The sequence below is a fragment of the Paroedura picta genome, chromosome 6 (genome assembly GCF_049243985.1).
Source record: "Paroedura picta isolate Pp20150507F chromosome 6, Ppicta_v3.0, whole genome shotgun sequence".
NCBI lineage: Eukaryota > Metazoa > Chordata > Lepidosauria > Squamata > Gekkonidae > Paroedura > Paroedura picta.
The window spans coordinates 108600120-108619030 of NC_135374.1; the positions used below are offsets into that span (position 1 = coordinate 108600120).

At 43.9% G+C, this 18911-nt stretch overlaps 1 protein-coding gene and 1 long non-coding RNA gene across 3 annotated transcripts in view; both read left to right on the forward strand.

Moving 5' to 3' along the window:
* Window positions 1-18911, forward strand: part of GPC6 (glypican 6) — a 947632-nt gene that overhangs the window by 41135 nt on the left and 887586 nt on the right. The window lies entirely within an intron of this gene.
* LOC143840407 (uncharacterized) lies at window positions 9821-14360 on the forward strand. The gene is made up of 3 exons (XR_013232179.1): window positions 9821-9897; window positions 9997-10068; window positions 14042-14360. It is a non-coding gene; the product is annotated as an uncharacterized LOC143840407 (long non-coding RNA).

An 18911-nucleotide genomic window follows, 5' to 3' on the forward strand; every position in this document is an offset into this window, starting at 1 on the left:
CTGATGTCATAACCATATTTTGTGCTTTTATTGTGTATTGCTTGGCCTGCCTTGCTGTGGGTTGTTTCCTGTCCTATTTGCATAGTGGTTTTTGATCCTGTATGAGCATTCAGTCCATTCTTGACTGATTAGCATAGGTGTGAATATAGGTAGCCAACCTGGGGTTTTTATGGAGTGGCCCCACATTTGAAGCTATGGGAATGACCATCTTTCCCGCCATCTTTGGCACTTTGCCAAGACCTGCGTCTGTCCTGGCCATTTGGTCCAGAAATGCCTTCAAGCCAAAGCTGTTGAGGAGAGGATAAATAAGGGGGCTATACATGTAGAATCTTTAGTCTTAGCAATAGCCCCATGATTGCCAGTTTTCTGTTCCTTCAATAAAGAGATTTTCATTCAATGAAGCTTGCTTATTGGGAGTAATTGACAGAACCTCACACTTATCTTCTGTGAACAGACTAGATCAGGCTAGCCTGGGCCACCCAGGTTAGGCCTTTTTTTGGAACCACTCAATCAGAACATAATCATTCTCACAAAGACACAATGCAGAGCACCTTTTAGGATATGGCCAAATGATCCTTGTTATAACATTTATACTATGTGACTCAATGTTAAGAAGCCAGGCTCCAGACATGAACTCTATGCTGAAGCAGATGGAGTATTTAATCTCAAGGCCACCTGCCCAGGTGTCTTGCATGGTTTATTCAGCCCTTCCAGCTCCTTTGTCTTTTTTAAGAACTTTATCAGTCCCAGAGCTGCAGAATAGTAGCAGAGAGGTCTGCAGCAGCTTTGAAGAACAAGTTTTGATAACAGGCTTCCAGTGGAAAGCGTGGGGTTATGACAGGTGTAATTTTTATCATATTTTAATGCAGTCAGTTTCTGAGGTTAAATTCAAGCATCTAAAGCTGGCAGGTTTTAAGGTTCCGGTTGGGATTGTAGATGAGGCCATTGCATGTGGGATTCTTAAATTATTATTGGTACAGATTATGGAGTAAAAGTTTTTTTCATTGAATTAGGTTGAGATGCTAGATTTGGCCATTCCTGATGTAGTGGTTAAGAGCCTCAGCATCCAATCTATAGAATAAGGTTTGATTCCCCACTTGGACCAGTCATGGTACTCTCAGAGCTCTCAGAGCTCTCTCAGCAACACCTACCTCACAGGGCATCTGTTGGGGGAGAAAAAAGGGACTGTAAGCCATTTTGAGACATCTGTAGGCCTGGTGGAAGGTTGGGTGGGAAGCAGTTTGGCTTGGAAGTTTTAATTGTAGGATGTTTGAAATTCTTATTATGAATGTTTTAGCTATTTTGTAAACCACCCTGAGCCTGCTTGTAGAGAGGAGTGATCTATAATAATAACAACAATAATAACAACAGTACATATGTACATCTACATATAAAAAATCTCAGAGCCATATAAGTCTGATTTCAATAGTGTATATATGATTAACCAGCTGCTTCATTGGCTCATTCTGCACACGTTGGATAATGCACTTTATGCTTTTGCAGCTGGATTTCTGTGCAGTACAGGAAGGCCTGCGTCTAAAGTGCATTGAAAGTGCATTCTTCAACATGTGTGAAATGAGCCAGAGGCACAAAATTGGGCCAGCTCAATGGTGGTTTCATTGGAACTATGTAGGAGAAAGAAAGAAATACAGCAGGCTGATTCCCATCCCCTCTCTGTCTGTGTAGGTCCTGCACAGAGATATGACCCACCATGCTCCATGGTTGAAGTTAGTGCATCCTCCAGCTACATAAAGCTATTTTAGGCTTACCCACGGCTTAGGACATACCTAGTGGGATTCTCTATACTTTTCTTCCATTTAAAGTACATGTGCTGTAAATCAAGCCATTTTCTTGCAGAGATGCTACAAAAGAACAAATTGCATGGTTCTTTGGTTACTTACCCCATGTCTCTTCTGGTGAACTTTCCCTGAGAAGTCCACTTTAATCTCTGAAAGGCTAGGTGTTTAGTCAAAGCGGCTCTTAAGCGGACATACACTTTAGTGGCACGCATCACTTTCCAGCAAATAAAACAATTATGTTACCTGAATGCTTAAGATACTGGCATGATCTAGAAGTGAAGCTAAATAAAACACATTCAAGGATGTGTATTGGTGAGTGGCTGAACTCTGAACAGAATGTTTTTAAAGTGGATGCATTGTCCCTAACTTTTTAAACATTTACTAAGATAAATATCACAGAGAAAATGCATTTTCTTAAACCCCCCTGAGTCAACTAACAAAAACAGACCGGAGAAGTATAATGGTGAAAGTCTCTTCTGAAATCTATAAGGACCAATGTGTGCAGCTATATTTTCGCACGTTAACATAAGAATATAAGAAGAGCCCTACTGCAGTGGTCCCCAACCTTTATTAGGCTGGGGACCGGCAGGGCATCGGGCCGCGCCCGCAGGGCCCGCGTGGGCCACGCCCACGCTTCGGGCCGCACCTGGCCGCACCCGCGGATTGGGCCGCGCCCGCGAGCCGCGCCCAGCCGCGCCCGCGGGGCGCACCCGCGGATCTTGCCGCGCCTGCGAGCCGCGCCCGGCCGTGCCCGCGGGCCGCACCCGTGGATCGGGCCGCACCCGCGGGCTGCGCGGGCGTGGCCTGGCCCTGATTCTCTCTCCCCGCCCTCCCGCAGTAAGTAGCTTCCCGGGCCGCAAGCTTGCAGCCTGGGAAGTTTTTTACTGCGGGGGGGGGCGGGGAGAGGGAGCCGCGGCCCGGCGCCGGGCCGCGGCCTGCAGGTTGGGGACCACTGCCCTACTTGATCAGACCAGTAGTCCATCTAGTTCAGCATTCTCACACAGTGGCTAACAAGTTCCTCTGGATGGCTAACAACAAGTCATGGAGGCCACGACCTTCTCCTGAAGTTTCTTACTGGCTCTGTGGTTCAGGGGCTTTGTGCTTCTGAATGTGGAGGTTCCCCTCAGGCACCATGGCTAGTAGCCATGGATAGACTTATCCTCTATTAATCTCTCTAATACCCCTTTTCAAGATGCTTATTCTTGTGGCCATTACTACATCCACTGGCACCAAATTCCACATTTTAATCACTCTCTGTGTAAGGTAGTGTTTCCTTTTGACCATCAGCTTCTTTGGAAGCCTTCTAGTTTTAGTACTTCGGGGAAGGGAGAAAATTTTCTCTTTGTTAACTTTCTCTACTCCATGCAGAATTTTATAAACTTGTGTCATGTCTTCATCCTCGCCAGCTGTCACGTTTCCAAACTGAAACTCTTCAGCCCTTCCTCCTAGGGAAGATGCCCCAACCCCTAATCATCTTGGTTGCCCTCCTCTGTGCTTTTTCCCCACACTGCAATGTCCTTTTTGAGATACGGTGACCAGAATTGTACACAGGATTACAAATGAGGCTTCTCCATCCATCCATCCATCCATCCATCCATCCATCCATCCATCCATCCATCCATCCATCCATCCATCCATCCATCCTCCCTTGAAGAAAAGCTTCAAACTTTACTCAATATTAGGAATGCCAGTCCCCAGGTGGGACCTGGGGATTCCCTGGAATTATAGTTCATTTACAGGTGACAGAGATCAGTGAACTGCATAGAATTATACTTCACTGAGGTCCCTCCCTGCCCCAAATCCATCCCACTCCTGGCTCCACCCCCAAAGTCTCCAGGTATTTCCCAACCGAGAGTTGGCAGCCCTCCTCAGTGGAATGACTGGTGTTGTGTTTGTGGTTCTAGCGATGACTGAGTTTGAGTTCCGAGGCAGGATTCCCACATGCAATGTAATTGACCAATGTATGGCTAGGGGATCAAGCTGGTGTAAACTAAAACTGACCAATAGCACACACTGGCAGGAAAATCCATTGTTTGCTACTGCTTATAAGGGTTTTGGGTTTTTTTGCGGGGTGGGGGGCTTCAGGGGTTTCTCAGTTCAGTTTTGCGTCTTGTAACATCATGCGGAGATCGCAATAAAGATCTGATTGAGCTCCCAGTGGGCCAGGCTTCCTTCGAACCCATGGATTTAACATTAGGATAGGAGTCAACCATTATCTTTATTTTTGCTGTCAAGCAACACCTGACCTATGGTGCCTTTTGGTGAGGTTTTCAAGGCAAGACAATTGCCATTGCCTGCCTCTGCATTGCAACCCTGGCAGTCATCATGAGAGTGACCATGTACAGAATTGGCCACTGGGGTGATGATTGGCTCTGAAGCTTAAAATAATGTTATTTCATCATCAGCTGTCCCTGTTATTGTCTTCTACCCCTTTCCCCCAATTTATTTATTATTTATGGTTTCATTTATACCTGGCCCATATCCAAGAAAGCAGGCTCAGGGCAGTTCACAACCATGGTTTAAAACATCACATAATTAAAACAATAAATAAACAATGTGTTGTTTTAATTACCCCTCTTCTCTGCTGCGCTTGGGCTTTCTTTGTGTTCTGGCTCTGCCTCTTTTGGCAGCCATTTCATGCCCGTGTCAGAATTCCACAAGTGCCCAGAGACTCAAAAAGACACTTCTTCTGATAACCGATTCCTGAAATATCCAGCTCCTGTCAAATCAGGGGAGCAATGTGAAGAGTGAGGCCGGGCAGGGGAGCGTGGACATAAAGCTCAAACAAAAGCCAAGGACAGCTGTGACAAGGAGAAGGATTTAGAGACCTGTTCTTTTAGTGTGAAACCAAGAAGAGGCCTGACCTGGAAGCTTTTTAAAGGTCTCAGACCTTACCACGTGACCTGCTTCCAAGAGACTTATCCACATTCAGGGCCTGCAAGAAACTTGACTCCTGACAACCTTCCAAGATGTGTAATTGTGGCTTGATATCCTCATGACAGACATTGGGGAAGCCAGGATTTTCAGAGTGAATATTTCATTAGGTCCATTTAACAAATCCGCCTTTCATCGGGACGCCTAACGTTAATCCAGTAAGAAACCCTTTTTGTTATTTATTTCAAGTGAGTCCGCAGGCTCCTAACGTGAGGAGGTGTTTTCTTCTCACATCCTGGGTGACGATTAAAAGGTTTTTTAGTTGATGTAATAATTTGAGCCGTTGATAGCAAAAACCTGAAAAAATGTATATATATGTTATAAAGCGGGGCAATTATCACATCAGAATTCCTCTCAAACTACACAAAGATTAGTACGGCTATGTAGTAGCCGTCTGTCTCCGTGAATATTTAATACCTTTTCATTTGTATTAACAAGGGGAGAAATTGCCTCACTGAGAGTGTTCTTCTTTCATATATCTCCTGTGGTAATTTAATATTCTGTTTATACAAGTGTAGCAGTGTTGAAGAAGCCAAACTCGCAATCTCTCATAACTTGTGTTTGAAAGTTTTATCACATCAACTCTCGTGTTAGAATCTCTGTGCAAACTGTTAAGAAGTTAATTGCAATCAAGAGGCTGGAGACATGTGTCTCTTCCTTTTGAACACTCCATTACTGTTGTAGGCTGGTGCCACCAGGAGCTTTAGGTGTTGGTCCTGGGCCTGTTCCACACACACTGGATAATGCACTTTCAGTGTGCTTTTGCAGCTGGATTTTTCTGTGCAGAACAGGAAAATCCACTTCAAAAGTGTATTAAAAGCACATTATCGAGCGCAGGGGTAGTCAACCTGTGGTCTTCCAGATGTTCATGGACTACAATTCCCATGAGCCCCTGCCAGCAAACTCTGGAAGGGGCTCATGGAATTGTAGTCCATGAACATCTGGAGGACCACAGGTTGACTACCCCTGATCTAGCGTGTGCAGAATGGGCCCTGGGATGACATTGTGGCGCATGGCGCCATCACTGCTGGCAGAGTTTCAGCATGCAAAGGAAGGAGGAGCACTGGGTTGCTAAAAAAAAAATAGTTTCATTAGGAAGAGAAACAACTTAGTCTAGAAAGAGCAGAGATTTAGTCCTGTCTGTTCTGGAGGCAAGCAGGGAGGAAGGGTGCTCAGAGGAGAAGGAAGTCTACGATTGAGCCAGACAGAAGGAGATAATTTATTTCCTTATTTATCTACTTAACTGATTTATTTATTTATTTCCCTATTTCTCCTTATTTATTTATTTCTCTTTGTAATGTTTATATCGTCCTCCCCTGCAGCTCAGGGCAGTTCACAACATACACACGCTCCCAAGAATGACGTCAATATTGCATCATTGCATTAACATTATCAAACATTTAAACCATTACAAGCATTTAAAACATTTAACCATTATTAAACATTTAAACCATTTGAACATGTGAACCCTTACAACCAATATTGCAAATTGAATTAAACATTATTTGGAAAACATCAGGAAGGGCCTATTCTAATACATCTGTTGGGTTTGATTCCCCATTCCTCCATATGCAGCGAGCTAGGTGATCTTGGGCCAGTCACAGTTCCCTTAGACTTGTTCTCATAGAGCAGGGGTAGTCAAACTGCGGCCCTCCAGATGTCCATGGACTACAATTCCCAGGAGCCCCCTGCCAGCAAATTCTGGCAGGGGGCTCCTGGGAATTGTAGTCCATGGACATCTGGAGGGCCGCAGTTTGACAACCCTGTCATAGAGCAATTCCCTTGGAGCTCTCTCAGCCCCAACTACCTCACAGGGTGTCCTGTTGTGGGACAGGTGTTTGTAAAGTGCTTTGGGACACCTTTGAGTGGTGAAAAGTGGGGTATAAGTATTTGGTCATGATTTGGATTTGTGTTTCTGGGTGGTCTCTGCTAGCAGTTTCAAGAAGCTGTTAAATAGCACGGGGAACAAGATAAACCCCTTTGCGGCCCCACAGCATCAATGCCACAGGGCTGAGCAGCAGCCCCTCCACACGACCTTCTTGAATTGGTGACCTAAGGAGAATTGGAATCACATTACAGCATTCTGGAAGTAGCCAATGCCTGAATTACTCTTCCTTCCACCAGGCCGTACAGCTAGCAGACCAGTCTAAGCTGCTTTATTTCCCACAAAAGAAGATACTGTATGTTATCCAGACTTCCTTCCTTTCCCTAGCATGAACAGCCATTAACTATTCATCCTCAGTTACTTCACAAAAATGTGAGAATAAAAGTCAGTTGAAGTTCTCTCTTGACACCATAAACCGAAAAATCACCACATCTCTCATGCAGTTCTCAGAAAGCATTGTTAGCTGTTTATCTGAGGAGTAATAGATTTGTTTTGTGCAGCATTGCTTTGGGGGCATACAAAAAACAATAGGAGCGAAGGGATCTACTTGATCCGGATAATAAGGGGATTTGTGTTCCTCTGCAGGACTTCGGTTATATCTCCCTTGCACCTCCGCCGAGTCTAAAGCGTTCCACCTCGCCGATCGATAAGCTCATCTGAACTTATGAATTTCTAACCAGCAGGAATAGTCCAGCAAGGAAAAATTACCACTAAAGGGCATTGGAAAGATGAGTGGAGAACATTTACGATTTGTGTCCTTGAGCGCCGAGCACCAATCTTCTTTTAAGGTCTTATTTTGAAACTTTTTACGGCTTACTTTCCTCGTGCTGCTCCTTGCAGCCTTAAGTTGCTCTATTGGGAAGGAAAGCCTTTTATCTAAATTTCTACTCCAAGTGGACATAGTGGTATCTTAACAGTGGCAACAAAACAGGAGCTATTGATGGCTCGGAAAGGGAAAACAGAAATTTAATGACGGATAAATAATAGTAGACACGTTTGAAAGCTCCGGGTCTCGTGGAATTGTGGACGAGGAGATACATCGTGGAATGCACAGACTTCATTTGAAGACGTTGCCTGCCTAAAGTGATTGAAATATTGCACGCGGGAACTAAATGGAATGGCAAATCAGTGCCGCTGTTTTACTATAACTCATTGCCTTTTTTTTTTTTTTTGTCTTTTCATTTCTGTCCAAGAAGGAACTTTGTGAGCCGTCAGGATCTCTGTTTTAGCCTGTCAACAGGAAGTGTTTGCGTTATAATGTAGCAACGCGGAGATGCTGATGTCCCATTGTAATCTATCCATTATGTTCCTGTTTGAATACTCATTTTAGGTTATAAAACATTCATACGCAATCCATCCAAATAGCTCTCTAAATAAATAATGGCTTGCCTCTGACAAACCTTGAGTGGTGCGTGGAAGGAAACAAGGCTTCTCTCCTCCTGTCGCTGCCAGCCACTGCCAGCCTCCCTCCCCAAATTTCTTCTTTTGGGAATAAGGGGACTTTCACAAGCCATGGTGGAGGCTTGTGGATGGGGTAATGGGTAAAAATCTTCCCCGCTTCACGGACCAGAAGGGCACTTCCGTTGTTCTAAACCAGCCACAGAACACAAGTTGCTGTCTGAACAGATGCTGTTATTACCTGTTTAAATTGCATTTAGCACATCTTCTGTTATTTCCCACCTTCCCAAAAAGTGCAAGGGAAACTCCAGTCCCATGAATGCCAGTGAAACCGATATTTATGCAGAAGCTTTCGAGTGGCAGTTTACCGTCAAAGGTAGATAAAGGGACGTATGCTACCTTTAAAAAAGCCCTTAAACCTCTCCCAACTCAATGGCACTTCAGAGAGCATAAGCAGATAAAGCAGCAATTATCAGAGTGTTGTAACTTGGAATGCAGGTAGGTTCCTATCCAGTGATTGTTTTCAATATGGGAGAGTTTGCCGGAAGCAAGAGGAAGGGCCGTGGCACTTTTAAAAGAGCTTCAAGTGGCCTTGACTCATTTCCAAGCCCAAATCAAAGTGCTGGTACTAATCTCAAAAACTGTGACTGGACTGGGATCAGAGGACTTCTAAAATAAGGGATGGAATCTGTTGCAGAAATAAACTCAGAAATTATTATTCATGTTTATGCAGCTATCTGAGAAAGGGCCTTCTCTGTTGTGGCTGCAAAATTATAGAATTGCCTCCCCGGGGATATTCGTAGGTCTCTTTCTCTCAGTGACGGGATTCAAACAGCTTTTGTATTCCGTCTTAGCAACTAGTTGCTTATGTTTTCCCCCCAGTCATTTCAGGCAGACCTGTTTTAATAACTGGCTGCTAGCAGTATTTATTTAACAGTTCAGACAAACTCATTTGTGTAAGGTTAGCAAGGTGTGGTTGAACTGCGATGGACAAAAGTGGCTTTCTTTTGCTTTTCCCCTCTTTCCTGCACTCCTGAATCGGCGCAGTGTTATGTAAAATGTATATTGTGCTTCCTACAATGCCACTTCCTGGCCCTGCCAGCTGCCTCAGAGGGCTTTTTGATGTGGAACACATCTTCTGGTATGGCCCCTGGGACAGAAATTGGTATGGACATGACGTCTGTTGTCCCGCCCCAGGGAGAGCACCCGAAGAGGCGGGGAGATAGCCAGCAGAGGAGGCTGAGGCTGAGGCAGCAGCCCAAGCAGCTGAGGCAGCATTGGTGGCTGCAGTGGCACTGATGGTGGTCGAAGGGAGCCCCAAAGCTGGCCGCTGCAGAGTGGCCAGCTGAGGGGGCGGAGGAGGCCACAGTAGTGGAGGAGCTGCAGACGATGGCAGAGAGGGCAGCTGGGCAGCTAGGTCTGCACAGTACACGGGAGAGGCTCCATGATGGGCAGTGCTGGAGGGCTTCATGTGGGGCCTCATTGTCGAGGCAGCTCCAGCAGTGGTGGTGTGGGGCAAGAAGGGGGTGCAGCGGGTGGAAGTACAAAACACTCCACATGAAATGCTCCAGCTTGCCCTCTACAGCCCTAGCAGCCCACAGGGCACCTCCCTGGTGTGTGCTGCTGCCCTCTGCACCCTCTCCACTGCTTTCCAGGTGCCTGAAGATGTGTGGCTCATGGCCATCCTACCAGGGAAGACAGAGGGTGGGCCGCGAGTTGTTGGCATTCTAAGTTGTTAACATTCTAAGCAGAATGCTATAGTGCTATGATGCAATAGCTGGTCAGTTGATCATAATGGTGTTGCTATAGTGCTCAGCTTAGAACATGTTTTAAAAAGCAAAACACCTTCCAAGGCAACTCACATGGCAAAAAAGTTTGGAGGTAAGTGGTATTGTTTGAAATCGTGGTAAAACTTCAGAGATTACTTACTACTGGAAGGAATAGCTAAGTGAAACTCTTGTCCCTTTATTATTTTACTAGAAATTGGGCCACAAAAGAATAACATCCAGTTTAGAATGGTAATATGAAAACCCATCTATCTTCCTTCAGCAGGTAGAGACTCTTTTTTTGTCTGCTGTTCCTTGACTGTCTCCTTCTGCCCATCTTCTGTTTTAATTGATTTCTTTGGGTTTTACAGGTGTTATTTTAGCTTTGGTTTTAACTGATTTTATAATGTACTTTTAGCACATTTTGTTTCTGCCTCTGTAACCCTGACTGGGCAGGTGGGCAGGTTATAAATAAATAAATAAATAAATAAATAATAAATGTAGCTTACAATGTGGTGATATGCGTGAGGTTCCCATGTGAAGTGATGATGGATTTAGACTGAATGTTAATTAATTTGACCATGGGTGATTGTATAGCTTAAGAATGTTTGAAAGCTTCACTCATTTAGAATAAATGATATATGACTTTTTAAAACCGTATTGCAGAACTTGTGATGGCAAGAATTAATTGGCATTAGAACTTTCCCCCACTGAACATCTTTTGATATTAAAAAAAACCCAAACATGCTAAATTAATAATGTGCAGAAAATATCCCAAGTTTGCACATAACTTGCACAGAGGTTTATAAATATATTACGCGGTCCGTTTCCGTTTGCACTATTTTATTTAATTAGATGAATTAACATAGGTACATGTTTTGCAGAGATAAACTTGAACTTGTGCCCTGGAATATTTTATGACTCTCATTTGCTCAGGTGTATAATAGGGTTTGTCAACCGCCAGGTGGAGTACGAAGATCTCCCAGAATTACAGCTGGTTTCTAGATAACAGGGATCAGTTCCTGTGGAGAAAATGGCTTCTTCAGAGGGTGGACTCTAGGGAATTATGCTCTTCTGAGGTCCTTCCCTTCCTTTAGCCCTTTCCTCCCTGGGCTCCACCATTAATTTTCCAGTAAGGTCTTCAAACTGGAAAGACGTACTCTAGTTAATCAGGCAAGTAATTATTTTATTAGAAGTGTTAGAACAGAAGATTCATAGAATCATGGAGTTGGAATGTCATGAACCATAGTCTGGTCTGGCTAACCATAGGACACCTCCTCATAGAGAACTGCTCCATACACATGTGGTGCAAAGAAATCCGTCTTCATTGAGGATGAAGTGAGACAGAGCTTGGCACGAACAGGATCACTGTAGCCCCCTTCTGCTGGACTCCCCCCTTCTCCATTTTATCCACCAACAACCCAGCTAGTAGAACTGCCAGCCAGTGGCTGGTACCTGGCAGGAGTCATGGACGTGGGATGGGACACCGTTGGCATGGCAGGGTGATGTCACTTCTGGGGAGAACCTGGAAGGAGTGTCACGTTATTCTAGGAGCCATTCCGCACAAAGGGCAATGTGGCTAAATCTGTGCGCTATTGAAAAACGCTGCAGGCAAAAGCGGCAGATCGCGGTAACGCACACAGCCGTTTCTAGCGGAAAAAAGCTCTCCCACTAGCGCTGTTCTCGTAACTCACAAGTTTCCAGTCTCGCTGAAATTGCAATAGGGGAGGCGATATTTTTCCACGCTTCCTCCCACTCCTTAACAGCCTGTTGTGTTCGTGTTTCACTTTAAGAACTCTTTCTTAAAAACCCAAAAACACTTATAGCAACGCATATTCGTTCCTTCAATGTATCAGAAAGATCTTTTCCGCAGGTGTAGGAGCTGGCGCTTAATAGTTTACTGGGTCTTCAAGTTAACCCCCCCCCCCCGGGCGAGATTTGTGGCCGAAATTATGGGCAGTGTCAAACAAGGGGCTGTATTATGCTTGGGAACTTTAAAGACACTTGCAGTAGGAAGCTTTGTTTAACTTTTAATCACTTCTGTGGAGGGACTTTAGCCGGAGAAGCCTCTGAGAAGCCTCGCTCATTTGTTGCTTTCCCCGTCTAAGGGAAAAAAAATGGCAATCGCTTCGCCGGAAGTTCAGCGGCAAGAGCGGGGGAGGGACTTTCTTTTAACTGCTACATTGAGAACACACATGTCTTTAGCTTGTTTGTTGTAGCTTGTGCTCAGAAGTGTAGCGGTTTTCTCAGGGGGAATCCACTTTTCCTGATCTCCCGAAAAGCGCTACAACAAAGCGCTTTTTGCGGGAGTGTTGCAGGAGTGTTGCAGATTGGGTGCGATGTCATGCAGAACCTTGAATTAGTAGCATTTACCAAAGGTAAGACTTCTGCTACATTAAAGTCGTGCGGAATGGTCCTAGGAATTGCCAGAAACTCTATGGCTTTTCCAAACAGTTTCTGATGATTCTTAGAGCAACTTAACTTCCAGAAATGATGCCACCCTGTCATGCATATGGTGCCCCCATCTTATGGCCCTGATTCCTGCCAGGAGCCAGCCATTGGCTGGCAGCCCTACTCACAGGGTTGTTGTGAAGATAAAATGGAGAAGGGGAGAACTTCAGGGACTGGCCTTAAGGTCACACCCCTAGTTTCTCATTGTTTGAACTCCTTTGCCATTAAACAAATGGCTCAATGGTTTTACGGTTCAACCCAACGTCCCCATTTAATCAGATTTTTTTGTGTGCCAGATAATGAACTAACTATGCCCTTTAAACTTTGATGCTGCTTTCCAGATTCCTGTACCTTTTTAAAAATAATCATTTATTTAAATCTTTTACCTGTCTTTGGTTTAAATTGAATGTTTTATCTTCTTATTAATAAATTAAATGTTTATATTAATGTTACTAATGGGATTCTGTAATTGTAAGTTAATTATGCTCTCCATTGTATATAATATAGTGTTTCAATCTTTCCAAATTCCCATCTAATTCCTGAGTGTTATGAGTTTTACTGATGGTTGAAATATTTTTTTTAAATCACCAATGGCTGATCAGGTCTCCCACTCCCTCTTCATGCTTCTGTCCTTTTTGTTCCAACAGGGGACCCTGTTATTCCCTTATTTGCATTTCCCCCATTTTTATAGACTGTTTTAACTACTGCCATGCAGCGCCTATCCCATAAAACTCTTCCAACTGGACTTTATTGTACCGATTGGTTATTCATGTACATTTAACAATGAAATCCTTGCATGGTCATGTCCAATCATAGTTTAGCACTATGTCATTAAACTTGAGACTCGACTGAAAGAACTTGAGCGGTTTTGATGCTGATCTCCATTGTCTTGAATGGAGCCTCCACCTGGTGAAGGAAGAGAGGAAGTGTGTGTTTTCACCTGAGACACACCCCTTTCCCTTCCCTTTATCTCAAAGGTGGCACTGAATAAAGAACATCAGTTGTAACTGTTGATTAAAACCAAGCAAAGTCATGTTGGTCATTGTTATCAGGCTAAAATGCTACAAAACTATCTGAGTAGCACCTTTAAGACCAACAAAGATTTATTCATCGTGTGCTCGGGGGTCGCATAACTCTGATTTTATTGTGCTACTTTAGACCAACATGGCTACTCATTTGAATCTATGCTACAAAACTGTCATGCTTAAAAAAGAAGTGTGTTGGCATTTTGAGAAAGAAGAGTGGCGTAGAAATATTTATTCCCAGTAAGGAAGGGAGACTGTAATACTAACACCTGTAGGAAAGTAAAGAAGGTCCTGCTAAATCCTGTTGATTTCATAGGGGGGTTTCATAGCCATAGAGCAGTAAAGAAACCTCTAGGAAACACTGAGCCTGACGGACTATTTATATGGTAAAAACCAACAAGGAAGAAAACAACTTTGAAAACGGGCTATTGAACCCGTTTTGGTTTGTTTGTACATCATAGATAAGAAGGCAATATCTACAGCAGGGGTAGTCAACCTGTGGTCCTCCAGATGTCCATGGACTACAATTCCCATGAGCCCCTGCCAGCAAATGTTGGCAGGGGCTCATGGGAATTGTAGTCCATGGACATCTGGAGGACCACAGGTTGACTACCCCTGATCTACAGAATAAATTGGAATAATTGGAATAAAAAGATTACATTTTTGTGCTAGCCAATTGGTTGAATTTTTCTAGTTTTGACTATTCCATTCGGCCAGCCCTCCTTTGTACACAGTGAATCCTGTTGATTGACAGAGAAGTCATTTGACATTTCTTTTTTCCAGTTTGACCTACGGGGCAAAATTGAAACAACACACGAAAATGCTCATTAGACAGGAAGGTTAAAAAAACAACAACAACATCCTTGAACAGAACATATTTTAATCAATTTAAAAAGACATCTTAAATGAGTCCTCTAAAATATAGGTGCTCAAAAACAAGGAAATAGCAAATATTATGCTAGCATAAAAGAATCATCATAATTTGGATTTTTGGAAAAGGAGCATTGAATGGAATGAAACAGGGCTCCTCAAATATTAACAACCTTCATGCACATGTTCATGCATCACTAATGTGAGACATAATAAACTAAGGCGGCTACAATATTGTTTTTATGTCTTGGTATATATTTTAGTTCTGAATCTTAATGTAATTGTTTTAATGATGGGTGTTTTGGGGAGCTGATTTTAATTGTCTTAAATGACTGTCAGTCTGTCTGTAACTCTTAATTGGCATAAAATTTAAATATGCTTTAGACTCAGGGTGGTTCTCATGAAAAATAAGGAAATACCGGGATCAAGCACAATAGAATCATAGAGTTGGAAGGGACCTCATGGGTCATCTAGTCCAACCCACTGCACTATACAGGACACTCACTTCCCAATCACTCATCTACTGTAACCTGCCACCTTTTTGCCTGCACAGAATCAGCCTCTCCGTCAGATGGCTATCTAGCCTCTGTTTAAAAATTTCCAAGGATGGAGAACCCACCACCTCCCAAGGAAGCCTGTTGCACTGAGAAACCGCTTGAATTGTCAGGAACTTCTTCCGGATGTTTAGATGGAATTTCTTTTGAATTAATTTCATCTCATTCATTCTGGTCTGTCCCTCTGGGGCAAGAGAGAACAATTCTGTTCCATCCTCCATATGTCACCCTTTTAAATACTTGAAGATGGTTATCAGATCCCCTCTCAGTCGTCTCCTCTCTAGGCTAAACAGACCAAGCTCCCATAACCTTTCTTCATATGTCTTGGTCTCCAAACCCCTCACCATCTTTGTTGCTATCCTCTGGACACGTTCCAGTTTGTCAACATCCCTCTTCAACTAGGGTGCCCAAAACTGAACACAGTACTCCAAGTGAGGCCGAACCAGAGCAGAGTAAAGTGGTACCATCACCTCCTGTGATCTGGACACGATACTCCGTTTGATACAGCCCAAGATCCCATTTGCCTTTTTTAGCCACTGAGTCACATTGTTGACTCATGTTCAATGTATGGTCTTCTAAGACTCCTAGATCCTTTTTGCACATGCTACTGCCAAGACAAGTCTCCCCCATCTTATATTGGTGTATTTGATTTTTCCTACCTAAATGCAGAACTTTACATTTGTCCCTATTGAACTTCATTTTATTCAGTTTAGCCCACTTCTCGAGCATATCAAGATCATCCTGTATTCTGTTGCTGTCTTCAGTTGTTTGCTACCCCTCCCAGTTTAGTATCATCTGCAAATTTAATACGTATCCCCTCTAATCCCTCATCCAAATCATTTATAAATATGTTGAACAACACAAGCCCCAGGACAGATCCTTGGGGTACTCCACTTGTCACTCTATTCCAAGAAGATGCTGAACCATTAACAAGTACCCTCTGGGTACGATTTGTCAACCAGTTATTGATCCACCTGACAGAATTAGGATCCATACCGCATTTTACCAACTTGTGAACAAGAATAACATGTGGAACTTTATCAAAAGCTTTACTGAAATCCAGATAAACTATGCCCATGGCATTCCCCTGATCCAGCAAGGTAGTCACTTTCTCAAAAAAAGAGATAAGATTGGTCTGACATGATTTGTTCTTGTGAAACCCGTGCTGAGTCTTAGAAATCACAGCTCTCAGTTCCAGCTGCTCAAGGACCGAGTGTTTGATTATTTGTTCCAAACTTTTGCCAGCTACAGATGTCAAGCTGATGGGTCGATGATTACCCGGATCCTCCTTTTTCCCTTTCCCATTTGCCTGCCTCCAGTCATCTGGCACCTCACCTGTTCTCCAATAAGTGTCAAAAATAATGGACAGAGGTTCAGAGATGACATCTGCAGGTTCTTTTAGTACCCTTGGATGCAGTTCATCTGACCCAGAAGACTTTGTTTCATTTAAAGAAACTAGGTGTTTGTGGACTGCTCCAACAGTGATCCTAGGCCACCATTCCCGTCCCCCGTGTTGCGTAACGTTTTTGCCACATTGATCACTATTTCCCTCACAAGAGAAGACTGAGAAGAAATAGGAGTTAAGCAGTTCAGCCCTCTCTTCATCATCTGTTATAATTTCACTTTCTTGTCCTCGCAGTGGTCCTATGGTATCCCTATTCTATTTCTTGCTTGAAATATAACTAAAGAAGCCTTTTTTTGTTATGTTTAGCATTTCTTGCTAGCCTAAGCTCATATTGAACTTTAGCTTTTCTAACACTCCACCTACAATTATTGGTTGTTTGTTTATACTCATCCTTGCTAATAAGGCCTTCCATTTCCTAAATGATTTTTTTTTATTCCTCAAATCTTTTGACAACTGCTTATGGAGCCAACTTGGCTTCCTTAAGCTCAATTTTAGTATTCCAATATTGAGTATCCCACCAAGTTTCTGTGATTACTATTAGGTCATAGCCCCCTTCCTCTATTACTACTACTAGTTCCTCCTGCTTGTTTCCCATACTCTGTGCATTAGTGTAGAGACATAGTAATCCATCCTTTGTGTACCTCATGGTTTTGTTTTTTAACATCCTTGTAAGCTAGTAGTTCCCTCTTATGTAACATTCCCTGTAGATTTGAGCTCTTTTCATGTTCAGATCTTGCCATCACACCAAGTTCTGAATTTACGTCTCACTCCCCCTTTGTGTCTAGTTTAAAGCCCTCTTCACCAGGTGTGCATTGGTTCCCCAAAAAATACTTTTCCCGTCCCTTGTGAGGTACACGCATCTCTTGATAATAGACCCTCATATTAACATCGTTGACCACAATCCAGAAATCCAAATTGTTCCTGTCGACACCATTGGCATAGCCAGTCATTTACTTGCATAATTTTTCTCTCTCTTCCTATGCCTCGGCCACTTACAGGAAGGACTGATGAAAACACAACTTGTGCTCCCAGGTCCTTTACCTTTTCCCCCAGACCCACAAAGTCTTTTTTAATATGTTCCATGTTCTGCAGGGCAGTATTATTTGTTCCTACATGGATGAGAAGGAAGGGGTAATGATCTGTAGGCTTGATGAGCCAGTCCAACCGTTCTATCACATCCTTGATGCGTGCACCAGCTAGGCAGCAGACCTTTCGAGACAACAAGTTTGGACTACACACTTCGGCCTCTACACCTCTTACCAAGGAATCCCCAATTACCAGTACCCGTTTCTTCGTACAATAGTTATGATGAATGGATAACAACAACAATAATAAAAATCTTAGAGAATAACAATCTAACAAAATAACAGCTTAACATACCCATAGTGGATCAGTTCAGGCATATATATTCTTGAGGGGGGAGGAGGTTCAGGGGCCCAGTTAGTAGTTATGGTCGACCTCAAACAAATGCCTGGTGGAGGAGCTCCATTTTGCAACTCCTTTCTGCAGTATTGTTTTAATTCTATAAGGGCCCCTGATTTCCTCTGGGATCCTGTTTTACTCGGTGGGGGCCAGGACAGAGAAGGCGGGCTTCCTTGGGGCCAGGGATCACCAGCCAGTTGGAGGTGGTGGAGTGCAAAGCTCTTTGAAGGATGTAGGCAAAGAGGCAGTCCCTCAGGTACACTTGGGCCAGACTGTGTATGGCCTTGAAGGTGATAACCAGAACCTTAAACCTGACGCAGAATTCTACTGGTAACCAGTGTAGTTGTTGGAGAATGGGCCAAATGTGGGACTTCCACGGTATCACTGTGAGGACCCTAGCTGTTGCATTCTGGACCATCTGTAGTTTCTGGATCAAGGTTAAGGGTAGGCCTGCATAGAGTGAGTTACAGAAGTCCAGTCTAGTGGTGACTGTCACATGGATCACTGTGGCTAAGTGTTCCGGGACTGAGTAGGGCATTAGTAGTTTGGCTTGGCTGGGTATTCTGCATATTGGTGACATCCCAGCCAGTTGGGCAAGAAGGTACATAAAGATGTTAAACAGGCTTGGAGAGAGGACTGCTCCTTGAAGGACTCCACATGCTATCCTCTGTTCACAACCCTGGAGAAAGGAGATCAACCATTGAAGGACTGTCCCCCATATTCCGGCGTCAGCGAGATGGTCAGCTAGAAGCTCATGGTTGACTGTGTCGAACACTGCTGAGAGGTCTAGCAGTGCTGACCCAACTCGGTCCAACTGGTGACAGAAGTCATCCATCAGGGTGACTAGCACTGTTTCTACACCATGGCCAGGCCGGAAACCTGCCTGAGATGGATCTAGGACTGAAGCTTTTTCCAGAAATGTGGTTATTTGGTCTGTGACTGCCCTTTCAACCATTACCCCAAGAGATGCCAAGTGGGAGATGGGTTGATACTTGTTGGGCTCTTGCGGATTCAGAGATATAGGCATACTACTGCTTCTTTTAGTCCCTCTGGGAATTCTGTTGAAAGGAAGAGGTTGATTTTCTCCCAAAAAAGGAGATAATCTTTTTTTTTTCTCTGACTGGTCTTAAGGGCCTCTGGCTTCAGGAGGTGAAAGGTCTGCTCTCACATGCTCTCAGGCTTGGAGCAATGGAGGTGTGGTGTGGACAATGGAGGTGGCACAGAGGTGTGGTCCTCATGTGGCTCACAGGCCTGGTGTGGTCAGAAATTATGGCTTCTGTGATGGGGCTCCCAGCACAGCACAGTCTGCAGCAGCAGGGGGTCATGGGCCTGGTGTGGCCCAGGTGATGGAGGCCGCAGCGGCTCCTGGACTAGTAGTGACTCTGTTCCTTGCATCATCCAA